The sequence below is a fragment of the Myripristis murdjan genome, chromosome 15 (assembly GCF_902150065.1).
Source record: "Myripristis murdjan chromosome 15, fMyrMur1.1, whole genome shotgun sequence".
Classification (NCBI taxonomy): Eukaryota; Metazoa; Chordata; class Actinopteri; order Holocentriformes; family Holocentridae; genus Myripristis; species Myripristis murdjan.
In genome coordinates, this window is record NC_043994.1 from 28,623,765 (window position 1) to 28,631,412 (window position 7,648).

Below are 7,648 nucleotides of genomic sequence, written 5' to 3' on the forward strand. Positions count from 1 at the left end.
GTCTTGACTTGGGACTTGACTTGGGACTTGAGGGCAAAGACTTGAGACTTACTTGTGACTTGCAAAACAATGACTTGGTCCCACCTCTGCCATTACCTACACACGCTGCCTCTCAGCCAATCAGAATGCAGATTGGGGTTGACTGGGGTATAATACTAAGTGTTGTGGCGGTGGAATAGCCTCTGAAACAGCACTGGGACCATCGTGGGACACAAAAATGCTCCACGGAGACCCAAACCAATGATAATGATAATAATAATAATAATAATAATAATAATGATAATAATAATAATAAATATATTCAGTTGAGTAAGAAACGAAGCCAATCCCTGCTCTCTCGATGTTATTCTCTTTAGATAAACAGAGGCAACTAAATGGCCCAAACATCTCCAAATGAAACACATATACGTGAGTGTGTCTCAGAGGGATATGTGAAGAAAAAAAAATCTAATTGGGTAATTACACGGTGTGTAGTGCAGCGAGGAAAGTGCTCTGAAAACAAACTGAAAGTTGGCAGTTTCATGCATGTTTTTTTTTTTTTTTTTTTTAAATTCTGAGCGAGGTCGAACCTGTCTCCATACACTCACGCTGTTCTGATGAAACTGGATGACAAGGAACAATCTTATCGCTATACCATCTGAGAGGACTCATTCCACACGTGCACACACACACACACTCACACACATGAACGCAAACACACATGCAGGCACGCAAAGTGGGAGAACGAAAGAAAGCACCGCATTTTCTACATGACTTTAGCTGTACTTAACCTGCCATGAATTACGATTCCTATATTTAGATTGGAGCGGGGCCAAACGCTCTCCCTGCCTGCATGTCTGGCTCGCTTTCCTCGCGGCGTGTTGTTGGTTACCAGGCGGATTTCGGCCCTCGGATCAGCGACGCATGTTCTCACACACAACACACACATAAGTCATTAACGCAGGACCCCCAGGAAAACACTTAAACCCTTACAGATTACTCCGGGGGTAAGCCCTCTGATGATTTTCATTTGAAGTGCGCAGACCCTGTTGAAGTACGGCACATTTAAAATATTTTTAGAGCTTATTTCACCACGAACGTGACTTAAGGCTTCTTCTCTGTTATCTGTGCCGAAGGTGTTTTTTTTTTTTTTTTTTTCCCTTTTTCTTTTTTTTTTTTTATCCTGAAACAAAGAAGGCCTCTGTGTCCGCCAAGTCTGGGGATTATGATTAACTCTTTGATTTCTTAGGGTGTATTAGAGGAAAATGCAAAGGAGGGGGGGAGTGAAAGAGGGAGGGAGGGAGGGAGGGAGGGAGGGATACAATGAGAAAGACACAGAGATGGAAAATGAGTTGGTGGATGGGAAACAGGGGAGGAGGCGAGGAGATGAAAAATTAATGACCGCACATCCTTTTTGGATGGCAAAACATCTCAGCGACTAATAAAGTGTGTGTGTGTGCATGCATGTGCATGTGTGCATGTGTGTTGCATCATTTCGTGCCCACGCCTCACGTTTGCCTCGACACTTTACAACGATGTCTATTGTTATCTTTGTTTTCCATCGAGTTGACTCAGTGTGTGTGTGTGTGTGTGTGTTCATCTAGGAGTTCTGCATGTTCGTACAGAGGTAGCCCTTCTGTAACCTGATTCATGCAGATGTTGTGCAAGTCTGCATGCCGCTGCACAGTACACTGTGGTTGTAAACCAACACAGCGCAGGTGAGAGTCTCGGTGTACAAAACACAGCAGGGAGCGCCTTCGTTAAACCGCCGTGGTTCCCAGAGATGAGCTGTCAATCAAACCCGGCGTGGGCGGGGCGGCGATGCCTTTCTTATCGGACTCTCTGCCTCTCGATGGAGTTTGAGCTCCTCTTTTCTTTGTGTGTGTCGCTGCTCGCGCTCGCCGCCCAGTTATTCTTGTTCTCTTCGTTCAGCACAAAGTGGAAATGTTCGCCGCATCACTTCCTGTGCGGCAGATTTCTCCCGCCGTTCCCACGAAAGAGCTCCCACGTGTTTTCGAGCAGAGGACCAACCTCTATGAACGCACAAATGATGTCTATATGATTTAACCCTCTCGTTACCTTCAAATCTACAGACTTTTTTTTTTTTATCAATTGGGGTCACTTTGACTGAATTTTAACCTTCAGGAAATGATTCAAATAAAAAAAATGGCTTTAAAAAAAGTAAAAAACTACTTTATGTTTCTTGTTGAAACCTAAATAAAACATTAAACAAACACAGACTCCAAAGACACACTGACGCGTACAAAACGTGCACAGGACATTGAAACCATCTCATTATGTTCATTTTATGTTTACCCACTTGTCTGTATCAAATTCAAATTAGGAAAGGTCATCCAATATGAAGAAAAAAAAAGAAAAAATATATTAATCGTGTATTTAGAGACGTTAAACACTGAATGGGGCCAAAGACTTTTGAAGTTTCTGTACTTTCAGGTTATTTTCTTCTGTTGTTTAAATTGTTCATAGTTCTATTTTTTTCTATATTCCTTGTTTATAATGTTTATATTGCTTTTTGCTATTTATTATCTGTTTATACTGTTTACGATGTAAATTATGCTTCATATTTTGCTATCCACTCTGCTGCTGTAATGCGTGACATTTCCCCACCGTGGGACTAATAAAGGAATATCTTATCTTATCTTATCTTATCTTATCTTATCTTATCCAAAGTTGTATATCCATTAAATGAACACACCTAGAAATGTCAGGCTGTACTTTTTCCTAAAATGTGCCAAAACATCAGACAACAAAATGACTAAAACACCGCTTATTCCAAAACAAATCATTGTGACTGTAATGAGAAGAAAAAAAAAAAAAAAAAGCTGCATTTGATGGTATTGTTTGATTAGTGTTTTTTTTTTCTTTCTTTTTTGTTAAGAACCGTTTTTTGATTGATGTGATTCGATTCGATTAATCTGCTGTACATTTCCCGTCAGACATGAAACACGGCTGTCAGCGCGTCCCGTCTCGAGCGGCTGGGCTTTTGACGCGAACAGGAACCGGCCCATTCCCGCCGCCGCTATCAGACTTTTATTGCAACTCCGCCGTCCCGAGAGCGACTTATGATTTATGAGCTCATATTGTTGCCGTCGCGCGGCGGCATTAGTGTACTCAGAGCCGGGGTGATGTATGCTCTGAGACGGATTGCGCTCTCATAAATGTACAGATCTGTCTGATTCTTTTCTTGGCGCTGCCTTTGAACCGGGGTTTGTGCAATAAACTCCGAATTCCACCGCAATTTCCTGTCTCCCTGCGAGCCCGACGAGCCCGCTGGAGGAGGCTTTGTGATTGGGAGACGATATCGGAGCCAAATGCATGCAGAGCAATGTACACACACACACACACACACACACATACTTAGACGCACAGTGCACACACACACAATATGGATGCGCGGTCCACATCCAGCCAGACACACTTGTTGCACACACTAATTACACGCGTTCCAAAGGCCTGAGGGAATCCACACGAGGTTCGAGCAGGAACGCAACAACAAACTTCAGATCCGAGCTGACACACAGGCGGGCGAGACAAAAGCCCGCGCGGCGACAGGATGTGAAACGCAGGCATGCAGAGGTGCGAATACCGCAGCGAGACAATCATCTTCGGCTTGTCTGTTTCACACCGTAACGGCTCTCATGTCAATCATCTCACGTGAGGCCTGTTGGAACAAATCTCAGCGGTACACGCTCTGGGATTTTTTTGATGCCGTCCCGTTGTCAGATGTTGCTTTTATTTTGACGAGTAATTTGTCTCCGTGTTTTCCACGCCAAAGATGTTTTTTCTGGCGTGAAAGCAGCCTAACAAGCATGAGAAGCTGCAGTAAGCGCAGTCCTCTAGGCTTAAATGATGGATTAATGGTCATGCTGGCTGTCATGGGAATCATGTTTTATTGATGACGGGGTGTGATTTTTTTTTTTTTTTTTTTTTTTTTTTTTTTTTTTAATGCTCGCGGATGAGGTCCATGTTTTATATCATGTTGCTGATTTTATGTGTTCTAGCTCATGTGTTTTATGGGGCGGTGTTTTACGAATAAGTTGTTTTTATATGTTTTATCTTCATGTCGATATGCAGTTTATGTCTCACCCGGCTGCAACAAGAATTCCCCCTCAGGGACAATGAAGCTGGGAGTTAGAAAGTTGAGTTGACTGTTTGGTAGAAGCCAAAGAAGATATCAGCAAATTTTAACATGAAATGCATGGAAATCATAACTGCGTGCACTGCAAAAACTCAAAATCTTAGCAAGAATATTTGTCTTATTTCAAGTCAAAATGTCTTATTTTTAGTCAAAATATCTCATTACACTTAAAATAAGACATGATCACCTCAGAAGTAACTTGTTTTTAGACAATTTTCACTTGAAACAAGTGAAAATTGTCTAAAAAACAAGTTATTTCTTTAGTGATCATGTTTTATTTTAAGTGTAATGAGATATTAAGACATTTGGACTTGAAATAAGACAAATATTCTTGGTAAGATTTTGAGTTTTTGCAGTGTGCTTCAAATTTGTGACAAAATAATAATCATTTCATGTGAATCAGTGCAATATTATTGATTTCGTTTCATTAAAGCAAGAACTATGTGATAAGTCACTGTTGCTCCTACATGACGGCACATCATTTAGCATTAGCGGCGGCGAATTTGCGTTAATTTGTGTTACTGTACTGAGAGCTGGACCGTGCACTCTGATTTCCCGTGGTCCTCAGACTTAAAACCATCTGAACATCACATAAAAAGGAATTATCCTTCAACTTTTACACTTGATTTGCCTTTAAAGCCTCCGTGAAGCTGTCCTCTCACTCACCTGATGTTGTGTGTTGTGTTACAGCAGGATGCCGGGGCGGGACGTAACGCGTGGGAGAGAGGCACAGTTTCGCTGAATGGGATCGGTGTGGAGGAGGAGCTCGGTCGTTAAAAAACATTTGTGAAAGTTTTATTGGCAGAACTTTTTATTAGCCATTAAGAGATATTTTGTTTTCCAGGAAGGAGAAGTCACCAGAGTTCATTTCATGGTGGTACAAGGAAAGATTTAAAAAAAAAAGCACATCATTTGTGATAAACTACAGCCTGCTGGGCTTACGAAGAGGCTGCACTTCAGAGGTGTTACAGTCAGTATGCTTATGGATTTTCATTCCTAATTAATGGATGTTTGAGCATATTGATCTGGAACAAGTGAGCCTGTGTAATGGTGTAACTGTAAGGAGGATTATGGAGCCTGTCGATCTTCTGCACACAGACGACGGAGCTGCTTTTTCCCTTTTTACTGGACCAACGTTGGTCCTGCATGCACCAGTCAAAGTGTGCTGTGTAAAATGGAAAGTTCCCCAGACACTGATGACACACACACACACAGGCTCACACGACTCTTCAAGAGTGAGGATTTGACACCGAAGTGCGCTGCAGGGAGCGCAGTGCGTCCACTCACATCAAAATGGTCATTACATTAAACGTCTCATTTAAAGCGCCTGCTGACTCAGCGCCTCCGTCTCCTCTGGTCCAGACGCTTTCCTCTTCTTGTAACCAGCACAGTCAGTGTTGCTGGTTTGAATGGAGTTGAAGCATGCATGCAACACAGCATCCCCCGTTTATGCATAGTGGCGAAAATCGGTATTGCACCCTTCAGACTCATGAAAGACAGAGGAACCAGCAAGGTGACTTATATTAGCTGGTGGTCCTTGCTAAAAAATACAAATAATTGTAAGAGAATACGTGCAGAAATCAAAAAGAGCTGAATGTAAAAGAACCTGACTGAGAAGATAAAGGGCCCAGAGCTACCTTACAAATATTAAAGACACTGAAAGATTAAAAGTTGCAATTTACGGCTCTGCAAAAACGCAAAATCTTACCAAGATTATTTGTCTTTTTTCAAGTCAAAAATGTCTTATTTCTAGTCAAAATATCTCATTACACTTAAAATAAGACATGATCACCTCAAAAGTAACTTGTTTTTAGACAACTGTCTCTTGTTTCAAGTGAAAATTTGCTTGAAACAAGTGAAAATGTGCTTGTTTCATTGGCAAAATTTGTTTCTTGTTTCTAGCTAATTTTCACTTATTTCAAGTGAATTTTCACTTTTTCCACTGGCAAATTTTGCCAATGAAACAAGCAAATTTTCACTTGTTTCAAGTGAATTTTCACTTGAAACAAGTCAAAATTGTCTAAAAACAAGTTACTTCTGAGGTGATCATGTCTTATTTTAAGTGTAATGAGATATTTTGACTAGAAATAAGACATTTTTGACTTGAAATAAGACAAATAATCTTGGTAAGATTTTGCGTTTTTGCAGTGATATTGCACAAACAACAGGAATGTCTCCCTGTTCACAACTAGGAGTTGCTTTCTACAGTCACAGCCTCCCACTGGTGTTTTGAGGCTATGTGTCTTGCTCAAGAGAACCTCAGCAGGAGCTGTTGAAGGAGGATAGAGTGTTTATTATTCACTTTAAACACCCAGATTCACAGATTCAGACCAAAAGCTTTCCGATTATCGGCCTGCCTCTCCCACCTTGAGGCCGACGTTCACTTCAGTTCCACTGAAATGAAACGAGGTCAGCATAATTGAACGGGATTAAGTCGTTTTCCCCGCAGGTTTCTAATATCTGTGGCCTACGTGAGGGAGCGAGTGAGGGAGTGAGTGAGTGATGAGGGAGGCAGAAATGCGAAAAACAGCATCTGAGCTCCGTCGGCCAGCCTCAGCATCCAGTCCGAGCCAGCAACACTTCAGATCCAGAGTCAGCCCCGAGTCCCCGAGGCATTCCTTTACAGCTGACTGCAAAGATCTGCCTCGCTCCCTCCTACACACCGACTCTAAAGAGCTGTGCAGTTTATAAGATTTATATCAGGGTTAAGTCTTTATCAGATGAGGGGTTTTTTTCTGTCTGATTTTCAGCTCAGGATGAAGGTCTTGGCCGCTGCTACGCTCTCCACGTTGCTTTCACTTCACACATAATCAGGCCTTCCCCCACTCGGTTTCTTTCTCTGCCTCAGTTTGCTGGTTCTTCAATACTTTGCCACCCCCCCTCCCATCCCTCTCTCTCTCTCTCTCTCTCTCTCTGTTCTCCCTGTCTCTCTTTGTCCCTCTCCCTCTGTAACCCCTGGCCTTCAATAAACACAGTTGATCCTGGGCCTATGGGCAGAGTGCGGACTGTTTGAAGGGCAGGCTTTCGACTCGGGACTCTGTTTATTCTGCCCGCTCCCCGTCAACTGTGTTTAATGTCACCAAGGCTTTTCTCTCCTCCAATCACACACACACACACACACACACAGAGGCACGCACACACACACTCACATTTGCGCATGTACAAGGATGCACACATAACCGCTAACAAAGGAAAAGAGAGAGAGAGAGAGAGAGGGGGACAGCGGTGGAAGAGAAAGAAAAGAAAGGCCAAATAAGACACATGAGGTGGGATTTTGGGGGAGGGCGAGGGATGGGGATGGGGGGGTGGGGGGCGGGTGCATGAAAGGCAGAGTTGCTGATTACATCTCTGTTAAGGGAGTGTGTGTGTGTGTGTGTGTGTGTGGGGGGGGGGGGGGGGGGGGGGGGGGGGGGGGGGGGGGGGGGGGGGCACTCTACCATCTTGGCACGCATGCACCATTTTGGCGTTTGGCGTGGTTTTGTTCTTAAAAACCACAACATTCCCTCTCTC